Source organism: Grampus griseus (assembly GCF_964374135.1).
Source record: "Grampus griseus genome assembly, chromosome: 1".
NCBI classification, from domain to species: Eukaryota; Metazoa; Chordata; class Mammalia; order Artiodactyla; family Delphinidae; genus Grampus; species Grampus griseus.
This window is the reverse complement of record NC_139017.1, coordinates 171,229,169-171,246,529: the sequence shown is the minus strand read 5'-3', so window position 1 is coordinate 171,246,529 and position 17,361 is coordinate 171,229,169. Positions and strand designations below refer to the sequence as shown.

General features: G+C 39.3%; 1 protein-coding gene across 2 annotated transcripts in view; it reads left to right on the top strand.

The window, feature by feature from the left end:
* SPEN (spen family transcriptional repressor) overlaps positions 1-17,361 on the top strand; it is a 93,130-nt gene that overhangs the window by 47,490 nt on the left and 28,279 nt on the right. The gene's annotated exons all lie outside the window — the stretch shown is intronic.

The following is a 17,361-nucleotide window of genomic DNA, read 5'->3' as shown; positions in this document are numbered from 1 at the left end:
AAGTTTTAGCATCAAAGGTGATCTTATCTATAATAATGAATAGTAGACAGATAATTTCTGTTTAGCCGTGTGTGCTTTGAAGAGAAATACACCCCCCATATATATTAATGTATACATAAATTTTTATTTTTATTTATTTGGCTGCACCGCACGGCATGTGGGATCTTAGCTCCCCGACCGGGGATCGAACCCGTGCCCCCTGCATTGGAAGCGTGAGTCTTAACCACTGGACCTCCAGGGAAGTCCCTATTTTTATTTTTATTTTATTGGTAGTATTCTTTTCCATTCTCATCAGTGGCAGGCAAAATGAAGAGCCCATATTTTGGAAACAACATTCCTTTGTAGGCTACTGTATAGTTTGTTACTGGGCAGCAAGCTACACACTTCTGCCTTTTGGGGTCATGTTAGCCAGCCAAGCCTTTTTTTGTGCTAAATATGGAAAATGGAAGTGTTTGCTTTCTAATTGCTCTGGTGGGCTTAACTTTCATTATGGAGATTTATAAATCAGACTAGTTCCTTTCTGGTTTTCCTTTTTTGTCAAGTACAGCATTTCAGTAAGGCTTTTGAGAGGTGTAGTTGTTGCCAGTTTTAGCATTCTGTGCGGAATGGGCAGTTGGCTTCGGAAACAAGTGCGGGACTGACCCATATTTGCTGTACTGGGAACCTTGCTTTCATTTCGAGCCTCTGCTGCTAGGGAAATGAGAATGAGGTAGGCTTAGATCTGAGAATAAATGAGGAGAGTTCATTGTGCGCCGCCTGAGCAGCCAGTGCCTCTGAATATGGTGGGGAAAGCTAGGAACTGCTTGTTTGTGACTGAAACCAGACTAAACTGGAATCATCCAGTTTGAGTTGGCTGCTTGCCACCTCCCAGAGGCTTCCTTATTTTGCCAGAGTTTTTGCCTGGCCCTCAGCCCAGGGAGTGGGGCTTGCGCACTGTGACCGGCTGCTTAGGGGAGTAGAGGCTGTGAAGTGGGTGCCAGTTAACCTGGGTTTGTTCATGGGAAGGAGGCACTTCAAATAAAGGATTGAGGAGCCGAAGGCTGGAAGCTGGTGTGAATGCTACTATTTTCAGTGCATCTTTCCCTTATTACTCCCTTGCTTTAACTGTAACTTTCTGTCTTATGCCCCTTAGAAACTAAGGCTGGAAAAACAGCTTCTGTCATGCTGCTGCTTGGGTACATCACAGCATGGTCTGCGTTTAGTATTAAAGAATTTATTACCAAAAAATTAATTAATTACCAAAGTTCCCCGGGAACTTGCTTTTAGTTGTTAGTCTGTTTGCAGTAAAGAACTCTCTCCCATGCCCCTTTTCATTCTTTCCGCTGGGGTTGTGCTGGAGTTTATTTTGGTTTGATTGATTGTTAGGTGGAAGGAATGAAAATAGGTTTCTGGGGTAAACTTGTGACTTGGTATCTTGTGAGTTTTAATTTAACCTTGAAGTAAATTTTTAAAATGTTGCCTTAAAAATTAACAAAAAGTAATTCACATTAAAGTCCTAAACAACAAACTTTAAAATTAAAAATGCTATGCTAGATTGTATTTGATTTAGAAGCAAACTCTTTAAAAAATGCTTAAATTGGCATATTTTTAGTGTCATGACTGCTTTGTGCATAGCCTCTCTGTCAGCTTTCCTCTTTGACAAGGGAGTTAAACGTGGCCTAATTCCTGATCAGAGAACACTAGAAGTCACTAAGAAATATTAAAGCCACAAATAAAGGGGTACATTTATTTTTGTCTTTATCAGCGCCAGGGCTATATAGAAAATGTAAGTTCCTATAACCTTGCTTATGTTTTAAACTTTTGGAATGACATTGAAACCTCTGTTAGTCTTTTTTACTTACAGTGAAAGTTTGCTCAGAGCAGTTTCAGAGACCTTGTTATTCTCTTTTATCCTTTTTGGGTTGTTTTCACTTGGAGGCCTTCTATGGTAATTCTCAGAAGTCATGATATAATTTTACCCTGCCCTGAACAAAGGGATCATCCATGCACAGAACTAAAGGAAAATGTGGTGTTCTCATTTTAAAATAAACATTAGCATTTTCTGAAGCTCAGAATTAGCCAAGATTTCATTACCCACACCCTCTCCTTAATTTTTTTAAAAAAATCTGTGTCTTAGACTACAACCTAAGTGCTTACCTTTATCTATAAAGGGTAGGTGGTTTTTTTTGTTTTTTTTTTTGCAGTGCGTGGGCCTCTCACTGCCATGGCCTCTCCCGTTGTAGAGCACAGGCTCCGGATGCGCGGCCTCAGCGGCCATGGCTCACGGGCCCAGCCGCTCTGCGGCATGTGGGATCTTCCCGGACCAGGGCATGAACCTGTGTCCCCTGCATCGGCAGGCGGACTCTCGACCACTGCGCCACCAGGGAAGCCCTAAAGGATAGTTTTGTGATTGCTTCTCCTGTGAGAAAATGGAAAGAGCACCCTCTGATAATTTATTTACTTAAATTATTAGTCATTACTTAATCTAAATGCTGTTAGGGTTTCCTGCTGCTACAAATTGTATAAAGTCATTTCTGTGGAACGTCTTCCTAAAAGTCTACTTTGTAGGATGAATGAACTTCCTCTTTCCAGGTAGACAAGATAGTGAAATATATTTTAAAATTAACTTTGCAGAACAGAGTTGGTTTTTCCTAAGAATCTGAGTTACACTCTTTTTAATTTAATTAATTTATTTATTAATATTTATTTATTTGGCTGCGTTGGGTCTTAGTTGCGGCACATGGGATCTTTCATTGTGGCTTGTGGGCTTCTCTCTAGTTGTGATGCATGGGCTCCAGAGTGCACAGGCTCAGTAGTTGTGGCATGAGGGCTCTCTAGTTGTGGCACATGGGCTCAGTAGTTGTGGCACCTGAGCTTAGTTGCGGTATGTGGGATCTTATTTCCCCAACCAGGGATCGAACCTGGGCCCCCTGCATTGGGAGCTTGGAATCCTAACCACTGGACCACCAGGGAAGTTCCTAACATGGTCTCTTATTTAAGGCTGATATGCTTGTTTATTGGGGAGCTTTCTGGTTCTAGAACTAGGTTGTCCAGTACTGTATCCACTAGCCACATGTGGCTGTTGAGTGCTTGAAATTTGGCTAGTCTGTGCACCAGTACTGATCCACACTATAACATGGATGAACCTCAAAAAAATGCTTAGTGAAAGAAGATGGTACAAATCATATGATTCTCTTTATGTAAAATGTCTAGAATAGGTAATTACAGAGACAGAAAGTAGATTAGTGGTTACCAAGGCTGAGGATGGAAGAGAATGGAGAGTGCTGCTAATAGGTATGAGGTTTCTTTCTGGGGCAATGCAGACGTACCAAAGTTACATTATGGTGATGATTGCATAATTCCATAAATATACTAAAAACTACTGTATACTTTTATTTATTTTTTGCTGTATGCGGGCCTCTCACTGTTGTGGCCTCTCCCGTTGCGGAGCACAGGCTCCGGACGCGCAGCCTCAGTGGCCATGGCTCACGGGCCCAGCCACTCCACGGCATGTGGGATCTTCCCAGACCGGGGCACGAACCCGCGTCCCCTGCATCGGCAGGCGGACTCTCAACCACTGCGCCACCAGGGAAGCCCCTTTTTTATTTATTTTTTATATTTTTAAAAATTTTATTTATTTTTGGCTGCGTCAGGTCTTTGTTGCTGTGCGCGGGCTTTCTCTAGTTGCAGCGAGCAGGGGCTACTCTTCATTGTGGTGCGTGGGCTTCTCATTGCGGTGGCTTCTCTTGTTGCGGAGCATGGGCTCTAGGCGCATGGGCTTCAGTAGTTGTGGCACGCGGGCTCAGTAGTTGTGGCTCACAGGCTCTAGAGTGCGTGGGCTTCAGTAGTTGTGGCACTTGGGCTTAGTTGCTCCGCGGCGTGTGGGATCTTCCTGGACCAGGGATTGAACCTCTGTGCCCTACATTGGCAGGATTCTTAACCACTGTGCCACCAGGGAAGCCCCAGTAGAACTATTTTTAAAAATACAGAATTTTGATGATATAGCACACACAAAAAAATATTACTGGTTTTTATGTTGAGATAATATTTCAAGTATATTACATTAAATAAAATACGTTATTAAATTTCACCTGTTCTTGCTTTTTACATTTAATTTATTTTGGCTGTGCCGGATCTTAGTGCAGCACTTGCGATCTTCGTTGCGGCATGTTTAGTTGCGGCATGCGGACCTCTTAGTTGTGGCATGTGGATCTCTTAGTTGCAGCATGTATGTGGGATCTAGTTCCCCGACCAGGGATTGAACCCTGGCCCCTGCATTGGGAATGCAGACTCTCACCCACTGGACCACCGGTGGGTAAAAGTCTCTTACTTTTTGAAGTGTGGCTATTTAAAAATTTTAAATTACATTTTTGACTTCTATTAAATTTCTGTTGGACAGCACAGAATAGAAATGAGCTCTGTCAAAGTAGAATGTCATGGAGTAATTTGTGTGTCCATTTACTGCTTTTCATTTTGTTTAAAGAATAGAGTCCACTGTTTTATTCTCAACACCCTTCTACTCTTTTGAAATTATGGATTAATGGAAAAAGTTCTTGGGACTTGTAAGCTTAAAATATATATTGAACTATTTTGCAGATTCTGTCTTTAACAAATTTAGGATTGGTCAGGCTAAAATATTAAAATGCATGTTGATTTCCAGGGTGGCCAAGGGAATGTCTCAGCTGTTGAAAAACTTTAATATTTAAGTCCCCAAATAAATTAGTTTAATCCCCCAAGAAGAAAATTAAGTCATCTTAACCAGAGTAATTTTTTTTAATTAAAAAAAAAAACCACACACACAACCCCTTAATCTGAAGGTAATTTTGAAGCGATGGCTAATACTTTTGATAGAGGTTTAAAATGTGTCTATTAACAGGCATGGAGTTCTGGTGTTGGAATTAGAATAAGACACACATTTTATAGATGCTCGTCTTGCTTCTAGATATGATTTATGTAACCACACCTGGGGAGTTCCATGGTTCTTTGAATGTTATTTTTGATTGTGTGGGGAGGGGCACAGTAGCTTCCTGAATGTGCTGTGTCATGGTGGTTGGAGCCATTTGGAGTGTAGCTTTGTGTTTGTTTCCACTGGAAGAAACTGCAGAGGAGTTGTTTAAGTAGAAGGACTTTAGGTTGGAGTTTCTTAGTGAGTAATTTGAAGTCATTTATAAATAATTAAACAAGTGCATCAAACAGTGGGTGGCTTTAGGCTTCCTGGTGGGGAGTTAGGTGCCCTTCTAACCTCTTGAGTATGGAGCTGCCTTAACAAAGAGTTCAGAAGTGGGAAATAGCAAACTTTTTTATTCTGGATAGTAAGGAGATGTAATTAGCACCAAAGTTAAATTGGAAAAAGGCAAAACCCAAAGTTCAAATTTACTTGCAGGTTTGGTAAAGGCTACGGCATTTGTACATAACCATTTGGAACTTAACAACGACGACAGCAGAACGGTTTCACATGATCTGTATGCTTTCTTGGTTTATGCCTTTTAAACCATTTAGTTGTTCATATAAGAAATATATCTAGTTTTTATACTGCATGTGGTTAAGGAAGTAAGAAATCCCGCTGTTACAATTAACAGTTTAGATTTCTCCTGAGTTTGTCCCTTGAGTGAGGCATCCATCCCGTGGATGTTCTAAGGGCTTTGCTGCCATACAGAAAGATTTCTTGTTCCTTAGGCAGGTGTGTTATATCTGCTTATTACTTCTAGGGCGCCTGCATGTTTGATGGTTTTTGCTTTGAGTTACCTGAGTAGCAGGTTTTGTGAGTCTTAAGGGATTGCCAAGAATGTAATGACACTGCAGGCCTAGGCTCTTTGGAATTTAAGACAGAAGTACTCTTGGCCCTAAGGGCTGTGTTTTGGACACAGAATATGTAGAAAAATAATTTTTTCACTTTATCCTCTGTGAATTTTGTACTTAGCAGAATCTGTCAGTAGCAGAATCTGATCACATATCTGCCCCCAAAAACCTGTTTTAAAAAAAAAGTGGTAAGCTGCACTTTGTGACTAGGTCTCTGCTAACCCATCATCTTAATAATTCTTAAAGTTAACTAGGGAATTTTTTAGAGTCCCATAAAGCCCACCAGCAAATACGCCACGCGATTCTTAGTGATAGATTTATAAGAGCATAGCCGCTTTCCATTTTTGCTATTGTTATTAGAATACTTAGATTTGAAACCACGAAATTATGCTTTTAATGCCAAAAACTTGTAAGCCTTCAATTTTTAAAAAATTGTGGTAAAAATATACATAATGTGAAATTACCATTTTAACTATATATATATTTTAAAATTAGGTCTAAGTTTCCGTGTTTTTTTAAACAATTTATTTTATTTATTTATTTATTTTTGGCTGCGTTGGGTTTTCGTTGCTGTGCGCGGGCTTTCTCTAGTTGTGGCGAGCAGGGGCTACTCTTCATTGCGGTGCTTGGGCTTCTCATTGCAGTGGCTTCTCTTGTTGTGGAACACGGGCTATAGGCATGTGGGCTCAGTAGTTGTGGTGCACAGGCTTAGTTGCTCTGCGGCATGTGGGATCCTCCCGGACCAGGGCTCGAACCCGTGTGCCCTGCGTTGGCAGGTGGATTCTTAACCACTTCACCACCAGGGAAGGTCCTGTCTTCCTTTTTAAGACTGAAAAATATTCCTTCAGGCTTTTTTTTGGGTAACCTTTAATTATCCAGCAGTCATCCTATAGATAAACTATTTCCATATTCCTTTTAATTCTACTAAAAATAGTAGTAAGCTTAAAACATTAACTTGTAGCTGTAATTGCATCCCAAAGAGTTACTTGTGCATAACCACACATAGCATATTTACACTTAATTTTAAACAGTATTTTCCACCAAAATAAGGTGCTCTTTAAAAACCTGTCTTTAATGATTTTGTTTTTTCCTTCATTTATGTAAACTATTGGACTTTAGAATAGGAAGATAAATAAAACCAATTATTTTAATTACTGTGGTTGAATTTGCCACCACTTTAGTGACCATGAACACTGAACATGTTTAATCTTATCTGCCTATAAAATGGAGCCAGTACCTGTCTAAGGTTTAGGCATGCTTGATATTTATAAATGCTCACAGGGGAAGGCCACTAGAACTCAAGAAAAGTTAATTTTTGAGGTCTAGATTTTCTGTTATACTTAGAAATCCTTAGGAAATAAATTATTTTTTTTATATCAGCAATAAAAACTGATTGCAGTGAAAGGAAAAAATACTGCTGGTGGATTATGGCTCTCTTTCTGCTTCTACCTGTTTCTATTAAGAGAAGACTTATACACACACACTTAGGAATATTACTCAGCCATAAAAAAAAAATGAAATAATGCCACTTGCAGCAATGTGGATGGACCTAGAGATTACTATACTAAGCAAAGTAAGTCAGAGAGAGAAAGACAAATATCTTACGATATCACTTATGTGTAGCATCTAAAAAGATGATACGAGTGAACTTACAAAACAGAAATAGACTCACAGACATAGAAACAAGCTTATGGCAACCAAAGGGTAAAGGAGGGGGGAGGGATAAATTAGGAGTTTGGGATTAACAGATACACACTACTGTATATAAAATAGATAAACAATAGGACCTACTGTATAGCACAGGGAACTATATTCAATATCTTGTAGTAACCTATAGTGGAAGAGAATCTGAAAAAGAGAATATAAATAACTGAATCACTTTGCTGTACACCTGAATCTAACACAACATTGTAAATCAATTATACTTCAATTAGAAAAAACAGATAAATGATGGAAAAAACTAGGAGAAAAAAACTTCCTCTGTTGTCAGTTTCACTCTTAATTTATTTAGTCATAATTTTTTAAATCAGATCTTTTCCCATTAGAAGTCTTTGTGGTTTCTAATGATAGAAGAAGAAATATGTGGACCAAAACAAAATTGAAGTTAAAATATTGGTTCCATAATTTAAAAAATGCGTTTTCACTGTTTAATATATTAATACAGTTTTTCTCAATAAGTATCCTAAATACCAAGAATTTAGGCAACTTTTCATTAACTTTGGCTCTAAAGAGTTTAATTTATCATTTATACAGTCGAGTCCTAAAGTGCTTTCCCCGTTTCTTTTGCAGTAGTTGCAGAATCACCAGTTAGAGCTGACTCATTTCTCTGAAATCATTTCTGAGGAACTTTTACCTTGATAAGCCAGGTTGTGAGACCTTTTGATTCAGCAGAGCCTTATTGACAAAACCCAGCAGGTAGCCTGTTACATTGACTGGTTTGGAATCTCATTTTTTTCTAAGGCGCAAAGAGAAGAACAGTTCATTTTTGTTTTTTTTTTATTTGTTTTTAAATAATTAATTTATTCATTTATTTGTTATTTGGTTGAGCCGGTCTTAGTTGTGGCCCATGGGCTCCTTAGTTGTGGCACATGGGCTCCGTCGTTGCAGCACGTGAACTCTCAGTCACGGCATGCATGCGGGATCTAGCTCCCTCACCGGGGATTGAACCCCGGGCCCCCTGCGTTGGGAGTGCGGAGTCTTATCCACTGCGCCACTAGGGAAGTCCCAAGAAGAATAGTTCATTTTGTACTTTACTTCTTAGGTCATGTTTGTATGTGTGTGTTAAAATAACATAAAATTTACCTTTTTTTTTTTTTTTTTTTTGCGGTACGCGGGCCTCTCACTGTTGTGGCCTCTCCCGTTGCGGAGCACAGGCTCCAGACGCGCAGGCTCAGCGGCCATGGCTCACGGGCCCAGCTGCTCTGCAGCATGTGGGATCTTCCCGGACCGGGGCACGAACCCATGTCCCCTGCATCGGCAGGCGGACTCTCAACCACTGTGCCACCAGGGGAGCCCTAAAGTTTACCATTTTAACCACTTTTAAGTGTACTGTTCAGTGGTATTAAGTACATTCACCTTGTGGTGCAGCAATCACCACTGTTCATCTCTAGAACCCTTTCATCTTTCCGTTAAACAACTCCCATTCTCCTCTGCCCCAGCCCCAGGCTATGCCACTATTCCTTCTGTCTTTATGAATTTGACTGCTGTAGTTCCTTCAAAAAAACTGAATCATACAGCATTTGTCCTTTTCTGACTGGCTTATTTCACTTAGCATAATGTCCTCAGGGTTCATACAAGTTTTAGTGTATGGCCGAATTTTCTTCCTTTTTAAGGCTGAATAATATTGCATTGTATATAGATACCACATTTTGTTTATCCAGTCATCTGTCGCTATATACTTGGGTTGCTTCTACCTTTTGGCTGTTAAACATGCTCTGAATGTGGGTAAACAAATATCTATTCAAGTACCTGCTTTCAGTTCTTTTTGTTATATATCCAGAAGTGGAATTGCTGAATAATTGTGGTAATTGTAAGTTTTTAAGGAACTACCATACTGTTTTCTATAGTGTCTACACTATTTTACTTTTCCACCAGCAGTGCACAGGGGTTCCAGTTTCTTTACATCCTAGCCAACACTGTTATATTCTGTTTTTTGATAATAGCCATCCTAATGAGTGTGAAATGGTATCTTGCTGTTTTTTTTTTTTTTTTTTTTTTGAGGTACATGGGCCTCTCACTGTTGTGGCCTCTCCCGTCCCGGAGCACAGGCTCCGGACGCGCAGGCCCAGCGGCCATGGCTCACCGGCCCAGCCGCTCTGCGGCATGTGGGATCTTCCCAGACTGGGGCACGAACCCGTGTCCCCTGCATCGGCAGGCAGACTCTCAACCACTGCGCCACCAGGGAAACCCTTGCTGTTGTTTTGATTTGAATTTCCGTAACAATCATGTTGAGCATCTTTTCATGTGTGCCTTGGCCATTTCCATCTTCTTTGGAGAAATGGCTGTTCAAGTTCAAAGATGCCCATTTTTGCATCTGGTTGGTTGATTGGTTTTTTTGTTTTTGTTTTGCTGTTGAGTTATGTTTTCATTCTTAAAGGCAAATTTAAAAATGTCTTAAAGTTATAAGACAAAATACCGCCTTAAGCTCTTCATGCAGAATAGAAGTTTTATTCATTCTCTGACCATGGTACTTGATGAGAAAAAATCTAGTTGTGATACTAAACTACCATCTTAAGTCCCTAGTTTGAGGGTAAACAAAGCTATTGAGCTGAGAAACAATTTTAACATGAATTGGAATAGTTATCATTGATGTAAACCTTACTAGGGTAGGGGTAGCAGTACTATATATTTCACCCATTATTTGTTCAAAATTATAAAATAGTTTTGTCTACAAATACTTTGACCCTGCTATTGACATGGCAAAACACATACTGTAAAAAGCTATTTGCATTTTCTCTTTTTGTCACGTTTGCCAGAATCGAGTGGCATCAGAACGTTTTGGATCCCAGCTTCTTCTCAGTCTAATCTTTAGAAATTGACCTTTTTTTTTCCCCCTGTAAGTTTGGACTTATTCAAAGATTTTTATGAAGTGATATATTAGTAATAAGGAAGAACAGTGACTGTAAGGATCCTGCATTTGAATCGCAGCTTAATATTAGCATGTTGGATTTTCAAAAGAAGGGAAAGCAGTCAAAGAAGGTCATGTAGGCTGGGGTTTCTCAACCTTGGTACTATTCACTTTAAAAAAATAATAAATTAATTTATTTTAAATTTTATTTAGTTTTGGCTGCGTTGGGTCTTAGTTACTACGCGTGGACTTTTCTCTAGTTGCGGCAGGGGGAGGCTACTCTTCGTTGCAGTGTGCGGGCTTCTCATTGCCATGGCTTCGCTTGTCGCGGAGCATGGGCTCTAGGCACGCGGGCTCAGTAGTTGTGGTGCACGGGCTTAGTTGCTCCGTGGCATGTGGGATCTTCCCGGACCAGGGATCGAACCCGTGTCCCCTGCATTGGCAGGCGGATTCTTAACCTCTGTGCCACCAAGGAAGCCCCCACTATTCACTTTTGAGGCCAGATAATTCCTTGTTGTGGTGCTGTCCTGTGCACCATAGGATGTTTAGCAGCATCCCTGGCTTCTACTCACTAAATGGCAGTAAACTTCACCACCCACCCACAGTTGGACAACCAAAAACGTCCTTTGGGGTGCGAAATGGCCCCAGTTGGGAGCCACTGATGCAGGTATTCACAATTATAGGATTTATGAATGAAATTGAATAGTGCAAAATCCACACTCTGGACTTCGTTAGATATTTAGAGCACTGTTTTATGTGTTATAATTGTGCTTTTGCTTTCATCCCAGAAAAATGTCTATTTTAAAAAATCATCTTCTACCAAGTTCTAGATGACAGGATCCATGAAGTGTTTTTGTTTTTACAGTTACCAGTGATTTTTCAGTCAGGTTATTAATATATGTCAAAGTCCTAGAGTCTTGGCTAGAACAGCCATTAACATTAAAGAAGAAAGACATACTTTGCAGTTTCCAACAAAGTAATATTTTCTCAGAAATGTTCCTTTCACTCTTAGATACTGAATGTAGTTAATACCTTCATTTTATTGAGCTTGGTGTACTTTCCTAGGCATTAATTTCAGTTGCTTGGATAATTCAAATCAATAACTTTCTGGAGTCACACATCCATTACATATTGGGCACCATGCTAGGCTCTGTTTACAAAGATGAATCTAGTCTTGGACTTTTAGGAGGCTGGTAAAGGAGTAGTTATAATACAGAGTGAAAGGGTTTGAGATAGACATTGTAGTAAAAGAGGCTTAGAAATACACAACTAAGAAAGCAATGAACGCTGTGGGGCGGGGTGGGAATGTCAAGAACAGCTGCAGAGCAGGAGGTTAACACTGGAGCTAGCTAATCCTCGAAGGCAGGGCAAGCAGGGAGGGACAGAAAGGTGTCTTCAATAGGAATAGGTATGGACAAGAGCTCTCATATTCTTGCTGTATGCTAGGCAGAGTGCTAAGTACTTTACAATCACAAACTCATTAAATTCTCACCATAGCCCCTCACAAGTGATAGGTATTATCACCATTTACATACAAGAAAGTGAAGTATTAGAGAGGAAGTAATTTAACCAAGGACTTATATCTAATAAGAAAAAAAGGGGGGTGCCCATGATTAGAAACTGGTATACTCTTTTTTTGTTTTGGACACGCTTTGCGGCATGCGGGATCTTAATTCCTCGACCAGGGATCGAACCCATGCCCCCTGCTGTGGAAGTGCAGAGCCCTAACCACTTGGTGGCCATTCCTGGGCCACCAAGGAATTCCCAAAACTGGTATACTCTTATGTGGATAGATCATTAGTGGGTAGGTTAAAGAGTGACAAGGGAATGAGAATAAGAGACTAGAAAATTAGTTTGGGGCCAAGTTGTAAAGGGTCCCCTCTCTCCCTTGTTGGACAGTATGGAGCTGTCAGAGCTGGAAGGTTTGGAGGTAGATGGAGAGTCACAGAACCCTAGAGTTAGCAGGACCTTTGAAGGTTATGAGGTCTGGTAACCCACTAGGGAAATTAAAGTTTAGAGAGGCAAAATGTGGTACCTTACCAGACTGAACAGTTGAGTATTTCCTTCCTGATTTTCTTATAAAACAAAAAAGACAGAGACTTAATTCAGGTTGTATCAGAAGTGGTAGAGTTGAAAATGGAATTAAGATCACATCAGAATGCCTACTAAGCTAGTGGGGTTTTTGTTTTTAGTTTAAACTTTCTGGGCTCAGGACCCTTTTGCATTCTTAAATTATTGAGCTTTTGTTTACTTTGTAATATCTATTGACATTTGCCATATTAGAAATTTAAACTTTAATTTGAAAATTTTATTAATTCACCATAACTTTTTTCTTTCCTTTTAAATTTTAATAGTTTATTTGAGCAAATATCTATTTGAATTGGGCAGCGCCAAACTGGAAATGGTTAGGAGGGCTCCATCAACAGGAGCTGCGGGAAAAGCTTTTATAGAGAAAAGCAAAGCAGAAAAATTAGTTGATCAGTTATAGCTTTAGCGTTTGCCTTATTTGGAAAAGCCTCATTGGCTGTTTGTTATTGGTTGTCCTTAGGTTTGATTTCTTAGCCTTGAGGCAGTTACAGGCTTAGGTTTTAGTTTGCTTATGTAGGGTTGCTAAGGTATTAGAACCACCTCAGTCTAATGGTCTCCTTGTTTAATTAATTTAACACATTCCCCCCTCCTTTTGGCCCTCCTCTCATATCGGAGAGTTTAACCAAAAATTTGGTGATAGTGCCACTCTTGGTCACCATCAGGTTGTTGTTTTTGTCTCGTCGTGAAACTCATAGGTTATGAGTCTGGTTTGTGGAAGAATTGTTTTTGCTGTTCATCTCATTGTTTATCTTATTTCTCTGCAAGTGCAGTGAGACCATCTGATGTATTGCTGATGGCTACAGACATGAATTTAAGACCCTTGAGAGAACATAGCCCACCAGGGAGATTATAATGATGACGGTCAGTCGGATAATACCAAGAGACTGAGTATGCTCCTTAGGGCTCCCTATGAACCAAACAAGTTCTTATCAAATAAAGCAAAGAATGTACCCAAAGGGCCATCAACCTGTTTTACGTCAAGAGGCTTGTTTGTTAATTTCCTGTATTTGCTATAGTATCAGAGGATGTGATCCAGTTATAGCAGGAGGTTTTTGCTATGGCACAGACTTACGGCTTGTTTTGCCAGTAAGTAATCGAAAGCAATGCTATTATCCAAAACCACCTTAGCAAGAAATTTTAGGGACTTTTGTTGTGGAGCTATGGCCTTAGTGGTAGATTTAGAGGCAGTTGCCAGAGTTAAGGAACATTGTCTTTCTGTGCATTTACAGAGAGCAAAAGCAAGAGGCAAAAAGGCAAACGGAATAAAGGTTTCATATTGGAGACAAAGATCTTCATCCATGATATTGGGAGAGCCAAATACCTCAAGATGTTGTCTGCTTTTGGAGAGGAAGCTCCAAAGTCTATTTTATTTTATTTATTTATTTAAAAAATTTATTTATTTTTATTTTGGGCGGCACTGGGTCTTCATTGCTGCATGCAGGCTTTCTCTAGTTGTGGCGAGTGGGGGCTACTCTTTGTTGCGTTGTGCGGGCTTCTTATTGCAGTGGCTTCTCTCTTTGTAGAGCACAGGCTCTAGGCGCGTGGGCTCAGTAGTTGTGGCGCACGGGCTTAGTTGCTCCGCAGCATGTGGAATCTTCCCGGACTAGGGCTCAAACCCATGTCCCCTGTATTGGCAGGCGGATTCTTAACCACTGGGCCACCAGGGAAGTCCCTATAAACTTTTTATTGAAGTGAAGTTGATTTACAGTGTTGTGTTAGTTTCAGGTGTACAGCAAAGTGATTGAGTTATACATACATACATATCTTTTTTTTCCAAATTCTTTTCTCTTATAGGTTATTACAAAATATTGAGTATAGATCACTGTGTTATACAGTAGGTCCTCGTTGGTTATCTGTTTTATATAGTGTGTATATGTTAATCCCGAACTCCTAATTAACCCTCCACTCCCTTTCCCCTTTGGTAACCATAAGTTTGTTTTCTGTGTCTGTGGGTCTATTTCTGTTTTGTATATAAATTCATTTGTATCATATTTTTTTAGAGTCCACATATAAGTGATATCATATATTTGTTTTTCTCTGTCTGGCTTACTTCAGTTAGTATGATAATCTCTAGGTCCATCCATGTTGCTGCAAATGGCATTATTTCATTCTTTTTTATGGCTGAGTAATATCCCATTGTATAAATATACCACATCTTCTTTATCCATTCATCTGTCATGGACATTTAGGTTGCTTTCATATCTTGGCTATTGTAAATAGTGCTTCAATGAATATTGGGGTGCGTGTATTTTTTCAAGTTATGGTTTTCTCCAGATATATGCCCAGGAGTGGGATTATAGAATCATAAGGTAGCTCTCTTTTTAGTTTTTTAAGGAACCTCCACACTGTTCTCCATAGTGGCTGTACCAATCTACATTCCCACCAACAGTGTAGAAGGGTTCCTTTTTCTCTACACCCTCTTCAGCATTTATTATTTGTTGACTTTTTGATGCTGGCCTTTCTGATCAGTGTGAGGTGATACCTCATTGAAGTTTTGATTTGCATTTCTCTGATAATTAGCAATGTTGGAGATATTTTCATGTGCCTCTTGTGGCCAGGTAAATTTGAAGTTCACTTTCTTAAAACTATTAGTTGATGCACCGTCATTGCCACTACTTTAGACAATTTAGATTGAAAAGCTTCTTATTAACTACTTCTGGCTTTTAAGAAACAACTAAAATACTGTATATCATAAATTTTGGTGAATTCTTGTGATTCTTCTGTTTTAACAAGATTCTGAAAATAAGGATTTTTTAAAGTTAAAATTGACACACATATTCTGGGCACTTGGATTTTCTTTCAGTTTATAGGACTAAAAAGTATTTGCGGGGGCTTCCCTGGTGGCACCGTGGTTGAGAGTCTGCCTGCCGATGCAGGGGACACGGGTTCGTGCCCCGGTCCGGGAAGATCCCACATGCCGCGGAGCGGCTGGGCCCGTGAGCCATGGCCGCTGAGCCTGCGCGTCCGGAGCCTGTGCTCCGCAACGGGAGAGGCCACAACAGTGAGAGGCCCGCGTACTGCCAAAAAAAAAAAAAAGTATTTGGGGGTCTAAATTTGTGCCCCTGTTTTGATTCAGGACCTTAAAATCCATAGTACATTTAATAGACTACACTGGAAATATACATTGCAGTTTTGGGTTAGCATATTAAAATGTGAACTCAAAAGTTGTATCGTTTTATCACTTCATAATTTATTTAAAAACCTTTCCTTCTTTTTAGTTATAACTTCAAATTGGTCGACAGATATTTCTGCCGGTTAAATTTTACATCTTGTTTCAAAATTGGTGTGGTAGCAGGGAATTCACCAAAAGTGTGATGACATTTATAACAAAACTAATTTCTGTCACTATTTTATACTTTAAAATCATTGCTCCCATTGATTCCTTTGCATTTTTATAATATGGACTTAAACAGAACTTTGTTGGCTCACTATTTTAGTACCCAGAAATTCTGCTCTTGCCCATATTTGTTTATTTCTTTACCTACTACTGCTAAGGAATTTTGGTGTATATATTATTGGTGGTATTGTAATTAAAGTGTTTTCCTTAATGGTTATTTTATGATTCCTTGGAATTAAATTGATAAGTCACATACATATTCTATACTGTAGTCATCTGGTGGCCTTATGAGTAATCTTGTGTTGCTTGGAGTACGTTATACATGTAGAAGATTTTTTTCTTTCTGTGCTGAAAACAGAAGATAAATTAATTTTGTTAACCCTTAATTTGAGAAAGTACGATGTCCTATTCACTTAGTACTAGTAATACTACTTTTGCTTAATGATACGGAAAAAAATTTATTGATGGGAAAATTGAAACCGAGTCATTTCTAGGAGGCTTGGCAATGATGACTTGTGGTTCTACCTTGAGGCTTTTATCATAGTAGTTTGTATTTTGTAACTCAGGTATCTACTTTTGGCTCTTACTGGCATAGGTTTATTTCTTTATGTTTCAAACTGCAGAAAGCTCTGGTAACTTCATAAAGTTTTTATCTTTTGCCTTATCATGTGAGAGCTAAATAAAAATGCTATGTAAATTCTATTTTCTTATGGTATTTCTTTTTTTAAAAAGTGATAGCAAATTTGTCTCAGATCCTGGAGTTAGGCTTATTCATCTGGCTGGTTTAGAGTTTGTATTGGATGTGAGAGCTGTAGTCTGGGCGCAAATGACAAAAACTGTTGAACCTGTCCTCTACGGAGTGTGCCTGAAGTGGATTAACTGCCTGCACTCCCCGCCCCCCACCCCGAGTTATTTGCTTTTAGGATTAAGTCTTCCTCAGCAAGGAGGGGAGAGTATGAAGCAAAATTTCAGAAACCTGTAAATAGCTTTTTATTAATGTATTTGATAATGCTATAAAAGAACTTAAAACCGTAGCAGTCTCGTACATGCAGTACTGAAATAATTTAATATTTCTCACATGGTTCTTGGGCATAATAAACTTGTTCTGACCATGTTGGTAATATTTTCTCCTTGTCTTTCAACTGTGACGGTCTCTCCCTTAGAGGTTTGTATTAAACTGAAGAGAGAAATTAAATTTCATTGCCTCTCATTTCCCACATTATTCACAAAGAGCCTAAACTAACAAGACTCAAGTAACTTATATTTCTTTATTAGTCCTTCAAAAATTTAAATTACCTGGGAAATTATTTTGGATGTCTATTTTTTCCTAAAGATTAACTTACCCATGAGGCGGTGGTGGTAATAGTAGTAACAGTAATAGTAACAGAGCATTGCCACTTCATTTATGGATTGCCGTCATATTCCAAACTCTGTTAGCCTGTGTGTTATTTTTTTAAACTCTTAACCTTGTGTTATTATTTCCATTTTACAGATGTAGAAACTGAGGCTTAGCAAGAGGTTAAGTGACTTGTCCAAGGATACATGCTGTATGTCTGAGCCAAGATTTGAATCGAGATCTCTGAATCCAAAA